Source organism: Otolemur garnettii, unplaced genomic scaffold, assembly GCF_000181295.1.
Source record: "Otolemur garnettii isolate 467f Iridium unplaced genomic scaffold, OtoGar3 scaffold00026, whole genome shotgun sequence".
Classification (NCBI taxonomy): Eukaryota; Metazoa; Chordata; class Mammalia; order Primates; family Galagidae; genus Otolemur; species Otolemur garnettii.
The window spans coordinates 6180412-6196358 of record NW_003852421.1 but is presented as its reverse complement, the minus strand read 5'-3'; positions in this window follow the sequence as shown (position 1 = coordinate 6196358).

Below are 15947 nucleotides of genomic sequence, written 5' to 3'. Positions count from 1 at the left end.
AGGCTCAATTGCTCTATCGAAGTTGCCTGAGTTCTTCATGCTGTTGACTGGTCTCCACAAGCCCTCACTGGTTCAAGCAGGGCAGCTCAGCTCTGCTCTCATCCACTAGCAATAGCATTCCCTCCCCCCCCCCAAGGAAAAGGCAAGGCCTCAAGAAAGAGAAAACATAGAGCACAATCTCTTTCTTAAGAAAATGCCTCAAAATGCCTCAAAACAGCAAAAAAGACTATATTTGGGGTATGGAGAAAGAAGAACATTTTATAAATCTATCTGCCACATGCTACTAACCTGGGCACGAATGTCATGTACATTACCTTCCTAACCACCAAACAAACTCCCTGTCCCTTTTCCTCCTCAGCTACTGTTATTCCTTTCCACTATGCTATCACTACCAAATCCTATGACCTCCCCCTCAGTGGTTACTGCTTCAGCTCTCACTCTCAACTCCCAACACCCTTCGTGAATAAATCATTATATCCATACAGCTCTCTTCCTCTCTGTCTCCACTTTTCGAACTTCAGTGTCCATATTCCCATCCCATTCACTGAATCCTTCTTCCCTATTCCTCAGATATATTGACCGTCCATGGATTCATTTCTTTCTTCAGTACATTAGGAATCAGCTATTCTTGGTTGAACCTTGTCCTTGTTACCATTGCTCTTCCTTCATATTCCCTTAGAAAAACTCTAAACCCAAGTAAAATCAACTAGTCATACTTTCCATACTTACATCTGGGCTGTTGACTGCTGCTGGGGAAAGCCATGAGCTTTGCTGAGGCTGAGGTGGCGAGCCATCTATAAAGACTCATGCTGAGTTTTCACAGTGTCAAGTGGCTGCTGTGAGCCAGCTTCCTGGGCATTTTTCTATATTTAACAACACCCCCCTTGCATCCATATGAGAACAAGTCACAGAGGTTGTCCAGAGGAATAGAATTATCCTATTTCCAGGTGAGTCCACTAGAAATGCCTTCTATGATTCTCCAGGTTCATTCTTTGTCCCCACTTGCCAGCTGGCTTCAGAGCATCGAGGGAAAGACTTTGTGGTCTCAAGGATGGTAGAACCACAAGGTGGAAAGGCCAAAAGGACCTGAGGAACATCACCTAACAACCAGGAACAAACACACTGGAATCAATATAAACCAAGACTTGGTTATAGCATTAGGCCTGCAGTCCCCAACACCTGGGCTGTGGAATGGTGTGGGTCCCTGGCCTGATAAGGAACTGGGCTATGCAGCAGGAGGTGAGCCCAGGGCAATTGAGCAAAGCTTCTTCTGTATTTACAGTCGCTCCTCCTTACTCACATCACCACCTGAGCTCCACCTATTGTCAGATAAGCCACAGCAGTAGATTCACACAGGAGCATAAACCCTATGGTAGACTACGTGTAGATTCCCCTTATGAGAATCTAATGTCTGATAATCTGAGGTGGAGATATAATGAGCTTGAATTATCCAGAAACCATCCCTCTAACCTGCTCTATGGAAAAATTGTCTTCCATGAAATCAGTCCTTGGTGCTCAAAGGTTGGGATCTGCTGTTTGAGACCGCTGAAATTGTAAGGTAGCAACATGGACTCTATAACTTAAATAATTGTTATTAATGCTGCAAGATCCATTAATTGTTATTAATGCTCTTTTCAGTTTCTTTATAGCTTATAATAAGGCTCTGCAATCTGGAGCCACATTCCTACTGCACCTCTTAGCAAATGTCCTGGGTTGTTTTTTCTCTTCTCACATCTCCAACTATTCTCTCTCCCTCAGCTCCAATCATTCAGAAGACAAACTTAGTTCCTTTATGCAAAAAGTGAAATTCTTTCTTTTGTTGTGAAATATACATGCTAAGAAAATGTGCCCTGTTTTATAGTGGTTCAGCATGAATCAAATGTTCTTTGACAAGTATTTAAACACATGAGGAAAATAAACTCTTTCAAGCGCTGGTGGATATTGGGTTTGACTTTCAAGTTTAGAAACAAACTGCTTATAGGAATTGTAAGTCATGGGGCACGGACAAAAAACTGCTACAATGGACATTTCTTTAGAATGTTTTTCTGAGGCTATTAAGATGAGAACAAGGTTTTGCTTTAGTAACTGTCTTCTTAGATAGAATTAAGGTTTGCTACTCCCATAAAGCAGTGGTTCTCAGCTTTTTAGGACTTACGGCTTACTTTCAAATTCTAGAATTGCAGTGAACCTGAAGTTCACCTCAGAATAATACTTAGTAATCCAAAATTATAGCACTACTACACTCTGATATAACAGTGCTCCAAAAAAGTCTATGGTAATTTACTTATTCACTCTTTTAAAACTGTACTAATTTTGCATAAGAAATTTCTTCCTTGTGCTTGTTCAGTGATATTCACAAGGAACATTCTGATAATTTTTGGTAAACATGAGGCTTTCTTTGCTACCAGCTTTCCTTTAGACTAAAACTATGGCTTTACTGTCCTGCTTTCAAAAGACAACAGGTTGAACTCTGCTATTCTTTACTTTCCCATAATCATTCCATTAGGTTTTCTGTCTCAAAAACAGTATAATAACAAAACAAATACTTAGTTGAAGTATCTCCTCCAAATCATTTTTTATTACTAGCTCATTTTTCAAGGGCTCAGAGCATATATATGAACCACAATGGGCTGTTGGAGAATTTCTTTGGCAAGGAAATTAGAATAAGTAATTCAAACTTAAAAAAGTAGAGTGGAAATAAGCTTTGTTTGGTGATGATTTCATGGGATCCAGCTGAATTTGTTCAGAAGGCAAATTCATTTGTAATATCTAAGGCATCAAAGAGAGGGAAATTTTAGGGCATGGAAAAAATTCAAGTCTGGAGATGATTCTGTTTGCTCTCATTCTAAAATCTGGTTTGTTAAGAAAAAAAAAAAAGAGAGATAAAGTGAAATGTAATACCCTGTTAGGGATGTGAGCTGCATAAGATAAAGCTTGCATTAGTGATAAGACTGTGTAGAACATTTCAATGTTCAGAAGTGTCAAAAGGATTAAAAAAGGAGTAGAATAGAAAAAGCCTATCTAAAAGTAGTGCTCTTTACCTGGCAAAGTCATGAAATGTTAAAAAGCTCGGTTTCTATTCTTTCTGAATTACCAGGGAAATCCTCAAGACAGAAATAATGATCATCCCAGAAAACTACACAAAAGGAAGGCTATAGCATTAATTTACCAATCAATGAGCCATTTCAGTTGATCCTCCAAGCAATTGAGAAGAACAAGAAATCATTATTAAACAAAAAGCACCATTCTAAAGCTGAGCATACATCATCATTTTAAATAATAATACCTTACATTTGTGTAGCACTTCAGAGTTTCCAAACCACTTCCAGGAACATTATCTCATTTATCAATCTCTAAAAGAGGAAGAAAAATTTAAGGCAGGGAGAGGGATTAATATCAGTGTTGCTCTGGATAAATGAGGGTGTGCTTCTGGAATAATAGAAGTCCTCAACAAATCTTCATCAGGAACTGACGAATTGCCTATCTCGACTTCATTATCCTTATCATGAGCACTTATGAGAGAAATGAAAAATTGATGAGCACCGTCATAATCAAAGAGAATAAATGTTTCCCTGTTAAAGTGAATGCATAATCTTTCCAGGAATAAAATAACAATATTCATTCATTATTAAATTCTGATGGTGCTGACACCAAATTTCATTTCAACTAGTATAGGAAATTAGCAATATAGAAGAAGACTGTTTGAACGTGGTGTTCCTATACTATACTATATACATACATAGGGCATCCCTCTCCCCTCATCACCTCAAATCTAGTCTTTTGTCTCCTGCAATTGGGTGAATATTTTTGGAATCCATTTGTAACAGTAAGAGGGTTCATTTTTAAAATAGATACATTGGTTATCTTCTAAATTCAGATTTAGGAAGTGTCAAAAGTACCACATGCGTTACTTATAGTGGAAATTAATGGCACATGACAAGGAAGACTTCTCAAGTCATGAGGTTTCATTATAAGATTCCTTTGGTTTCTTCATTGTCCCCTAGACCCCCTTCGACCAACATTACACAAATATAATGTTAGAAGTGCAAGTTACTCTATTGAGTAATTGTCTATTTTCTTTATCTAATTCCATCAATTATTTCCATCACATACACTGATGGAAATTAAAATAAAAACTAGTGACATTTTCCCAGTAGCAACTTCAAAATCTGCATTAGTAATGTGTTTAAGATATAATACTTTGTGTTGCACTCCAAAATTAAGTGTTCGGCTCGGTGCCTATAGCTCAACTGGCTAAGGCACCAGCCACGTACACCTAAGGTGGCGGGTTCGAATCCCCAGCCCGGACCCGCCAAACAACAATGACAGCTGCAACCAAAAAATAGCTGGGCGTTGTGGCGGGCGCCTGTGGTCCCAGCTACTTGGGAGGTGGAGGCAGGAGACTCGCTTGAGCCCAGGAGTTGGAGGTTGCTGTGAGCTCTAATGCCACGGCACTCTGCCCAGGGGGACAGCTTGAGGCTCTGTCAAAAAAAAAAAAAAACAAAACAAAATTAAGTGTTCAAGAAATATCAAATAGAAGTATGTGAAATAAAAGAAAAGAATAAATACAAAACCTTTAATATCTCTTCAACTAAGAGTTAATGACCGCAAAATTCTTGGCTTATATTCTTCTAGTCCTGTTTTCTGTGACATGTATGTGTATATCTGTGTGTGTGTGCCTGTGTACTTGTGTCTATGTGAATCTATGTATGCGTATCTATGTATATAAGTAGCCATGTATGTGGGCACCCAGGGGTGTGTGGTCTATAACTGGGCACTTCTATAACTCAGCTAAAACTGGTAGGCTTCCACTACAGGTATTAGGGGACAGTTAGCAGTCTCCACAGAACTAATGTGAATTAGAGTATATTCCTTCAAAGACCTATTATCCACCCATCACAAATAATTGCATTGTTAAATATTTATTGAAATATAAACATGCCATGATACTATAAATATCAAATAGTCAAAATGTGCATATACTTTTCCAGAAATGGAAAAGTTATAACTTGCTTCAGATATAACTTTGGGAAGGAGGAGATGACCATTGGAGAGGGAGGATACTTACTCTTTCCAATTAGCTTTATACAGGCTCTGGCTTTAAGTCTCTTATAGGTAATATTAAGGCTATTTATCACTACATTTAAAATTCTTTATTCATCCTTTTCTCCCCCCATGACAGTTCTCTTTCCTGACCTTTCCCATGTTAGCATTTGGTTAACATTGGCAAGTTTCTGGGGTTTCAGGGTGGTAGTGGAGGGTTCCCAATACTCTCAGCAGGGCTGGTATTTGCTTTCTTGGAAAGCTATGCTGGGGCTTGCTGCTCAATGTCTTGGGCCACGGTCTCATTCTTCTCTCTGTTTTGATGCTTATATGTCAGTGAGAGGCCAGGTACCATCTACAACAGAACATTCATGCTCTTCTTTGAGCTTAGAACTAAAAATATATAATCCTTAATGAGAGATTAGTCTTCAAAGCTTGAAATTCTTAAAAGAGAAAAAAAGATGATTTCATTTTTCTAGGTCACATACCTGTACTCACAAAGAAGAAAGCTTGGTGATCTGAGTACAGAGCTTTACTCTAAGTCATGGTATTAAGAAGAAGAAGAACATGAAATAAGGACTGTCCCTTCCACATCCAAAAGATAAAATAATTCCCGGCACTTGGAGAACCTTGGAAATGCTTAGGGAGAGAGTCCTGATCTAAACAAGCTCTGCCCCAATCCGAAGAGACACAACTTTTGCCTGAGGTGTGGAGAGGCAAGATAAGGGGCATGGAGGAATACAAGGACACTATCCATTCTATATAAGGAGAGGCAAGATGATGGGAATGGAGGTATCCAAGGATGCTAGTTCTGGTTACCCATTCCAAGTTTATCCTGAGGTATCTGTACACCTCTTAGAAGAAGTCATATATTCAACAACAAATGGAAGCTGTTAAGCCTCAGAGAGGAGTTTGTCTAGCTGGACCTGATCACCCATTAGGCAGGTGGAAGAAAAGCAGAAATTCTGTGTGATTTGGTCATGAGATACAGATGTGCTGAGAGACACAGGCTGTCAGAAGATGTCTGAGCTTAGAGGAGATTCCACAAATCACACACAATGGCAGGAATGTTGACCCTCAGCAGTGTCATTTTGAGGTCCATAACTCCAAGTGGGCCAGCCATACCTCACAGAACATAGAAAGGGACAACCATAACCTAGTGGAACAAGGACATCGACAATCCAGATGACAGGCTTCTTCTTAGACGGTTGTGAACGTTCTTAAATTTCAAGAATTCCCAGGAAAGGAGTCAGGTGAAGGAAAAGTTGACTGTTGCTTAAAGAAAGTTGGACCTTGAAATTGACTGCATATTTTCTCCAGACTGGAAGAAAGAAGTTTCATTAGTAAGTTTACGTCACTTAGGTGGAAATTGTTAAGGTGCAGGTCTTTAAAAATCATGGAAACCAATTCCTTAAGGTGTGTTTAGTCTGTAAAGCGATTTTAGACTAAAAACATCTATAGTTTCTGAAATTGTCCACTTGTCTTTTGAAAAGAATATTGTCCAGCCTTTATAAATGTTTATTTTAATTTTTAAAAGTAACTTGTCTAACATATAAGATTTTAATTCCATGGAGAATTAATGCATAACCAATCCCGTTGCCTCCAGCAGGGGATCTTCTATCACAGTCTCTGCCTCTGGGTCATTTTGCTATTGGAAGTAGACTTTCCCCTTCATAATTAATCTCACTAATATTTATTTATTTTCAAAAAATATTTTCATATCTTTGACCTAAAAATGGCATCTGAAAACAATAAAACACAACACTGAAAAAGATCATTTCATCATCCTCATCCTGATACTCTATTTTTTCAGTCATTTCTAAGCAAAGTGTAGAAAATAACTTCTCATTCGCTGAGTAAGTTAACAGACAAGAATGTCCAGCCGTCTATACAATGGCACATTATTGACCATTAAAATGTTCATGTTATCACTAAGTAAAAATGTGGTTTTAATGCAGCATGTACTTTTGACCCCATTTCAGAAATATATTTTTATCTACCTAAAAATCACTACAAAACTATATATCAAAATATTAAAATATATCTATTTTTAGCTTATCTGAATTTGTTTTCCTTAACATTTTCTTTAAGGACACTTTGTGCTATAAAGAAAGGGAAAATTTTGACTTTTTAAGTGGAAAAAAAGGCAACTTTTGTATTGCTAGAAAATTGGTGATAGTGTCCTCAAAAAGAAAAAAAAAAAAGAAAAATCCATCCTATAGATGTAAACATATACTTAATATTAGAGCACATGAGAAATTATAAGTTGGAGGCTCTCTCCTTAAACTGATTGTTCAAATTTTTCTTTCATCTCAAGCAAGTCCGCACATCCTTCCATGTTTCTGGTTACCTCTTCTCAAACCCTGTGGTCACAAATTAGCAACAGACTCCAGGTTGCCTGTCATCCACACTCTGCTCAGGAAAGATGAGGGCAGTTGCTCGGAGTGGCTGAGATTTTAAGAGGTTAACTCACAAAGGTGATGGGACCAAGGGGAACCCAGCTGCTGGAGCATGGGGAGTAATGAAACCAAGGATTGAAACATCTCAAATAAATAAAGTGATACGAAAGAGAGGGCACTCTTAAAATTGAGGGGCACGTTTTCAGGTGAGGAGAGTTGTACTTCTGATTTTATTTTTCCAGTCCCTCCTTCTTGGAAGGAGGACAGGACCCCACATAGAGGGCAGCAGCACTGCAAATGTAAGAGGGCGGACATCTGGAGAAGGACAGACTTGACAACTTCAACAACTTATAATTTTTCTTTTTCTTTTTCAAAAATTTCCCTTAAAGATTAGGAATGTCAGACATTGACGTGAGTCTTGGAGAACTGACCCGTAAAGTAATTAGAAGAGGAATTCCCCCAGGCCCCACCCTCTCGTCTCAGAGCAGGGTCAGATGAAAGACACCTCTGTTTACTTCCTGATCTGTCTAATTTCTGTAACGAGGACCATCCCAAACTCATCTTCCAGCTGGCTGCTAGAACTGAAACTCAAGAGCTTGCCCCAGGCTCCGTGGCACCTTCTTAGAGCTGTTCGACCCTAATGGATTAGCTTTCCTTAGCACAGGTGGCAATTTAACAGGAGACCAAACTTTTGCACTAGTGAGAGACCACTGAAAATAACTTCAAAGACCGTAGGCCTAAAGCAGAGCTAATAAAACACAGGGTTTTCTAAAATGTGTGGTAACTGCCCATCCTCCCACATGTAGTTTCCAAAGGAAAGTAATTATGGGAGTAGAGAACATGACAGAGAGCCTAAAGATTCCTGTAATTTCAAAAATGCAGAAAAAAATAGCATATGTTCTTCAGAAATTCTAAAATTAAGATTTTAAATCACAAAACCAACTATAAGGACTAAATTTGCTTAAGGACCTAGTTATCTTTCAAACAAAATATTACCAAATTTTTTTCTGGGAAATTTTTACAAACTTTCAAAAGCAGTATCTAGGATGAATTGATTATTCTTTAGTATACCATACTTCTCATTTATTTTTAAATACAAAAAATCCTTAAAGAAAAACCAACTCGTGGTCATCCTTTTTGTAATAGCCCAGAATTTTAATGAATTGGCTCATATAAAAATGTTGGTAAACAGCATGACATATGTATCACAATATTTTTTACCTTACATCTAAAGCTCATGGAAAAATTTAGAAAGTAGGTGAGTTCAGATAGAGAAAGAGCAGATTAGAGGACAGGCCAATTGGAGGCTGAGGAAAATGACTCTGAAGAGCTGATGGAAGACTCTAATTTATATGATGAGGCACATAAAAGCCCTTTGACACACAGAAGAACTAAATGTAACTATTATTGGATGCTTAACAGGAAATTAATACTCCACGTATGTACATGTGCATGATGAACTTGCAACGTATTTCCTTAGTCTTTTAAGCATCAGATTTGGAGACTTTATAGGAATTGAAGTGATTTAGGGATTGAGTTGTTTTTTTTTTTTTTTTTTTTTTTTTTGGCATTCTTACAACATCCCAATTATTGAATTCAATGGAAAAGAAGAAAAAATAAATGCTATGCCTAGCTGGAATGGTAGGAAATGTCAGGTTTGTCTTACATTTTAGGATTTTAATCTCATAATAACTGATTACTGCCTAACTCTGTGCAATCACTGGGAAGAATTATTTTAAAAAGTGGAATAGGTAAGGACAAGAAAACAGCAGAAATGAAGGCTGTTTGCATAACAGGAAAAAAAATTCTCAAAATGCCTCATAAATCACATTCACTCAGATTTTGCCTCATCTATTACATAGGATGGGAAATAGAAATCAATCTACGGTGCCCATTAAGACATGTGATGTTATTATTTCACTTGTTATAGAAAAGGGGATTTGTTTCCTACTCCAGTTAAACTGTGCACTTTTGATACCTAGGCAGGACTTTCTCTAATACAATCACTGATTTTTTACATAATTAAACTTGTAATTTCTGTCATGTGGGAGCAAAAGCATCCTACAGGTGTTGACACTAATCTGAGTGGGAGCTCACGAGGGCACATGTGATCTTTGGACAGATTCTCTTTCATTTTGTTACACCTCATTTGTCTTTCAGGGAATAGTTTGTTTTTCCAGCCATGTTGCCAATAGGGATCTCAGAATCCTTCCTCCTTTTTTAATCTCCCAGTGCTCATTTTATGAGGTTTGTGGAAGTGGTTATGAATTTAGTAGCAGGAGTGAAATAAACTGGAAAACAATTGCTGAGTTGAGCCCGAGCAGGTCCAAGTTCTGTGATATCAACTAGCTGGTTCACTTCAGTGAACCTGAATTCTCATTGTTGAAATGAGGAGAAAGGAATAGATTAGATTTCTAAAGTCAATTTTGAGATTAATATTCTGCCCTCAGATAAATTATATTTTAAGTTTTGGCACTATTTTATATTCTATAATATTATAATTCTTGTATTATGTTTTGTTCGAGTTATTTTCACAAACGAGCTAAGAAGTTATGCCATGGAATAGGTCAGCTAGTTTTGTTTGTTTTAAAGGAAATAACGTCCCTCTAAATCTTTAAGGTACAAAGCAACCACAGACTAGAGAAAGAAACTAGGACCCTTAACTTCCTAATCAGTGCTCTGGAGTAAATATCTATTTGTTTAAGAAAAATCTTTTGTCTGGAAATGCCAGCTATGAATAGGATTCAAACCTTGCAAGCATTGTTTAACAAACTTAAAAAAAAAAAAAGATGGACTACAATCAGTTACACATTCAGATATTTCTGGAAGTAGACTTGTTCCAGAGTGAAAGGGATAAATTCTCTCTCTCTTTCTCTCTGCCCCCTCCCTCCAGGAAATCACATCTATCCTTCAGCACCCAAGTGAACTTTATATCATCTGTTAAAAATAATTAGGAACATCTTCATTCTTTCATTTTATTACTCACACACTTATTTTAAATTATTTGTTAAAGACATGGCATCAGCCAGATGTGGCTGAGAGTGTTCATATAATGTGTGTTCAAGACATATGTACACACAGATTAGCCTAGAGCATAGATATCTACCCTGCAGTTGCAGCACTAAACAGCAGAACCTGTTATTTCAACTCCTCATTGACACTTAGCCTCGTGACCTTCAGTAGTTAATCCAATTCCCTAAGCCTTAATTTCATCATTCCTACCTCACAGGGGTGTCATAAAGATTAAAGGAGATAATGCATGCACAGGCCTGATTGTCTTTTCTTGTTAATTTTATGACTATTTTTATCTTTATTTATGTCCCTCTATTTCTTCTTTTCTCCTCCAAGACACGGGCATGTTTTAGTCATCTTTACCTGCCAGAAAGAATTTCATCTGTACTGCTTTCATTAATACATATCATAATTTTGTTGGGTGCTTTTCTAAGTCACTGACAACTCCTTCCTAAGTATCCTGGTTTGATGTGAGTCCACTATGTGGCCCAGCTGGGCATATAACAGGGAAATGAAAGAACCTGTAGGGAAGAAGAGCTGAAAAGCAGACAGATTTTAAAAGTAAGCAAAGAAAGAGCAGCCCCTACCGAGGCCAGTATTTTAAATGCAAAGGTGATGATGTCATTATCAGAAATAGAAAACACAGAAAGATGATCAGGGTTAGGTAGGATAAGAAGAGCTCCCATGGGAAATGTGAGCCCTGAAAGACCTCCACATGGAGAGATGTGGCACAAGCAGAACGCAGTGCAGGACCAGACTTGGGAGATGGTCGCCTGGAGATGTCATGTGTTTCAAGGTTTCATTAAAGTCATATATTAAGTTATTAATAAAGAGGGAACAATTGGGAAAAGAAGGTTAAGGGTAAATCCCTGAGCAAATGTCCATATTTAGGAGTTAGAAAGAGAAGGAAATGTGTGTTTTTTGATAAATCTACCAAGTACTATCCGCAAAGTTTACATAGGTAAAACTTGAAAGTACTCCTTCAGTTCAACATTACCTCATTATGTAAATGGTCAATCTGAACAGTGACAGACCAGAGAAACTTACTAAAAATCAGACAGCCTGTAGACACATACACAATTAATAGGCAATTAAACTAAATGATTTCCTTTTTCTTCTCCAATAATTAATGTTCAGTAGACTATTTTTACAGTGACCTACTGTTAGTAAAGTAGAAAACACATTTTGATGTAGGGTCTAGAATCATTTTAAATTAAGCTGTTACCTTTCATAAAGATGTAGACATTTCGTTAGAGTTGAAAAAAGAAACAATTAGTTCTTGATTTTTTGCATAATACACAATGGTAAATACAAAATGGCAGATAACTTGACAATGATCATGGTCATGGATGGATTTAGAATATTTTTGTGCTCACCACTGTTTTTTTCCTGGTCTTTATGTCAAATACAATGGTGAACTAGGATCTACTAAATATACTATGTTTTACTGATTTACACCTTGATCAGACTTTCCTGGTTTTGCTCAGATGTCTTCTCAGATGCAGAGCTCCACAGTCACACTTTCCTTAAAACTATGTTTCTCAAACTATGCTGGAGATTGAAATCACGTGAGAGTTTTGTAAAACATACTGATGCCTGGGTCCCACTCCCAGATACTCTGACTTAATTCCTACGGGGTGCCACCTGGGCATCAAGATTTTTTGTTTGTTTGTTTGTTTGTTTGTTTTAAGATTTTTTTAAGTTCCCTAGGTGATCTTGGTGTTCTGCAAAGCTGGAAGTAAGAAGGAGGTATAATTGGGTATTGACTCTCAATGCCTTCCAACCTAAGATGGAAAGAATAAGGAAAGATTGAGAGTAGATGTCCACAAATAAGCATTTACAGAGGTCCTATAAAATTTCCTATTCACTGTTAAGTAGGAATAACTAAATAATACCTTCACAGATATTAAAGAGGCTACCTGAAAGGATATACAGAAAACTATAAATTGAGATGTTCAAATAATGCACAATTTAGATTTTTAAAAATTATAGGCCACACACAGCAACACACCTTTTAAGAGTGTATGACTGAAATATCTGTATTTTAAAAAGCAATATTAAAAAGCAAATTTTACATTCAACTGGAAATATTAATAACAGCATTTATAAGGACTATCTGTGTCTTGAGTGTTCAAAGCCTTTTTGTACATTTTTAAAATCAATCTGCATAAGATTCCTCCAAGGTGATATTATTAAAGAATGGAACTCAAAGCACCCACATCATAATCATGTCAATCATTTGCTTAAAATTAACTTTTGCTTAAAAAAAATTAAAATTTGCTTAAAATGTTTTTTTTTTTTTTTTCCTCCTAACTAAGGGCCTACCAAGAGTCAAAATCTCTGCAGGCACTTCACTACTCTGTATTCCTCAAGTCAGAAGACTTCTATCCTGAAATAATAAGAACCAAGTTCTGAAACTATCTTTAGGGTCATGAAAATAATGATTATTGTCTTTAGTATATTTCTCTGTTTAATGCTAAATATGCACTTAAGTATCTGAGTCTCTTTTTTCTCAATAGATTGGCATGGAGAAGAAATAAGATTTTGGGATACCTCCTGTAATATTGGATGCCTAATATTCACTAACAATATTGTCTCAAATACTAGGAAAATAAAATAGCCTCCCAGAATGAAAAGTCGTAATATCCAGAATTAAGGAGTTCAAGTTCATATGGAAACATTATAATTTCAAATTCGTGTATCATATTACCTTACAAATACTAGAATTACCTTTCAAATACTAAAATAAGAGTTTTCCAATTAAAAATGCAAATAAAAGACATAAAAATGCAAATCTGTTTCTATCCTATGAAACAGAATGTTGTTAGAAGTTCTCAAGAATAAAGAAGAGTAACATTTTAAAATATGTACTATATATTCTAATAACTATTTGAAAATTTTGTTGTTATTGATAAAACTTAATTCTCAAAAGTTTTCAGAATTTTTAATTTGCTATGTAGCAACAGGGTGATTAAATAGCAGTTTTGACTTCAAATTTTATGTTCTTTTGGTTACATAATTATAAATAAGTAATAGTTTTATTTGTATTTCCATGGTTAAAAAAAAAACAAAAACACTATGGGATTCACCAAGAACATTTTCTTCTCAAAAGAACATTTTCTTTTCTTAGAAATTAAGCAATGAAAATAATAATTTAATAACGAATTAATTTAGTAAATTTAAAAACAATTTGCCTAAAAATATAAACATTGCAAAAAAGTGATAAGGCATAAAAAAGTATGTTTTAAATTTTATTAAGCCACAAATAGTTTAAAAATAATTAAAGTCAGTGGGTCAACTTAAATATTGTTTTTTATCTCAATGCAAGAGATTTTATTTCGAGGTTCATTTCTTCTTAAATACAAGATATATTATGCCACATCACAGGCTCCCTACATATATAAAGTTTAATGTTTGATGTTCATAAGTCACAATAAAAGTGAATGGTATTGCTATATCCAAGGGTATAGAATTGTTAAAGTAATAAAAATTATACAGTTAAACTTCAGTACTGAGTCAAATATTCCAGTTTAAGAGAAAAAAAAAGATTTATCTTCAAATATAATTTCTTTAAAATATTTGTTTATAAGAACAAATTTATTTTTGAGAATAACAATAGAAATTATACTTTGTTTAACATATAAAACTGATCTTTTGATACCAGGAATGTGTATGTATGTATGTGTGTATATACACAAGGTGCCAAAAAATGTATACACATTGTAAGAAAGGAAAAACTGTATTAAAATTATAATACTAAATTCACATTTGACTTCTGCAATTACAAGAGGTGCTCAAATATGACTTGTATTCATCTTTTGTGATCAGCATTTATTGAGTAATGTAATTTTAATACTGATTTTTCTTAAAATGTGTATACATTTATTTGGTACCCTTTATATATGTATTTAGTGATACATTGAGCTATGTTGTCTCTCTGTTTACAAATGTACTGTACTTCCATACATAAAAATGGACAACTATTCCTATATAAACTTGAAAATATAAATAACAGAAATGTATTATCTGTTACATACATACTTATTTACATAAAGTCTATGCTACCTAAGCAATGCACATATCATATTGATAATAACTGCTTATTCTTTGCCTATGATGAAAGGAAATATTATTTTTCTCCTTAAACATAATAAGTTACACATCTTATTTGTCATAAAATTAGCACAGAGCTTCTTTTAAAGAGAACATTAAATAGTTTTTTAAAAATAGTAAGTTATAAGGACTCAATATGTAATCATAAGATTTAGTGTGTACCTGTAAGTTTTTAAAAGTTATGAAGTACGGGACAAATTAATTAAAAAGCCCGATATGCTTCATGCTGAAGGACACACAGATGGCTATCCTTTTTCTATTCCATTTCTACATTTTATTTTTATCATTTATGGCCTATGAGTAGGGAGAAAATAATCTTCAAAACCATAGATAAGACACATGTAGGAAGGCAAACAAGTTACTTTCATCCTTAAAAATAAGTCTTTGCACTGTATTTGAAATAAAATTAGTTTTGAATTAAAAGAATGATTATAAATAAATATGAAAATAAATGAGAGAAGACCTGAGATGTGTACTCTATAAATGTTTTGTTAATTATACCTATCACAATTAAAACTTATTTTAATTGTTCATTTATTAAAGGTCAGGTCACTTTTTTTGCCTGGTTCTACCGACCATGACAATAAATTTTTCTCAGTTGGAGTAAAGGTGATTTTCTCACGGTAGGGCCGTAGTTGCTAATACCAGACTGTGGCTTAGGAAATCACTAAAATGCAATACTAGTTATTATATAAGGTCTTTCGTTGTATTTTCCAAAAGCAAATTAAGTTACGAAATATGTTTTAACACTCAGAAGCACACACATCCTACTTATGTGGTGAGCTAGGAATGTAGAGAGACCATATGAGATCAAAGGGAAAATTTGCATTTTTTTCTTCAGCTAAAATGTCAATGGTATTACTTCCAAAATTATTACAATTTACCAGTTTCTTGGCTGGCTCTAACCCTCAAGCTCACAAAAGTATTTAAAACAGAGATTAAAGAATCTGAAAGAACCATCTAAATTTTAGCAATTGTCCATTAAGAAAAGAATGCTATCTATTTAATTAACATGTCACATTTGGGTAGGCCAGGTGTTCCTTAGAAGTTACCTATGTAAGTATTGATCTATCTCCTCATACAAGTTGACAAGATAATGTGGCAACAGAAGCTTTGTCTGAGGGAAAAATTATGTCTAAAGACTTGTTTACTACTTCAACTTTTATTTAAAAAAGAATCTCATAGTACAGTCTTTGTTCCCAAGTAGGGTTGTGCCTTTAGTACAAGTTAATGCTTGTAGAACAATCTTACTGTGAATATTTGTTGTTCGCCATTTAGATAAGTGGATTAAAAATATGTTGCAGCTATTGAGATTTTTTTAAGGCTATATTCAGCCCCCAAACATGGATAATCTATTTCAATATAATGGGATTGATTTCA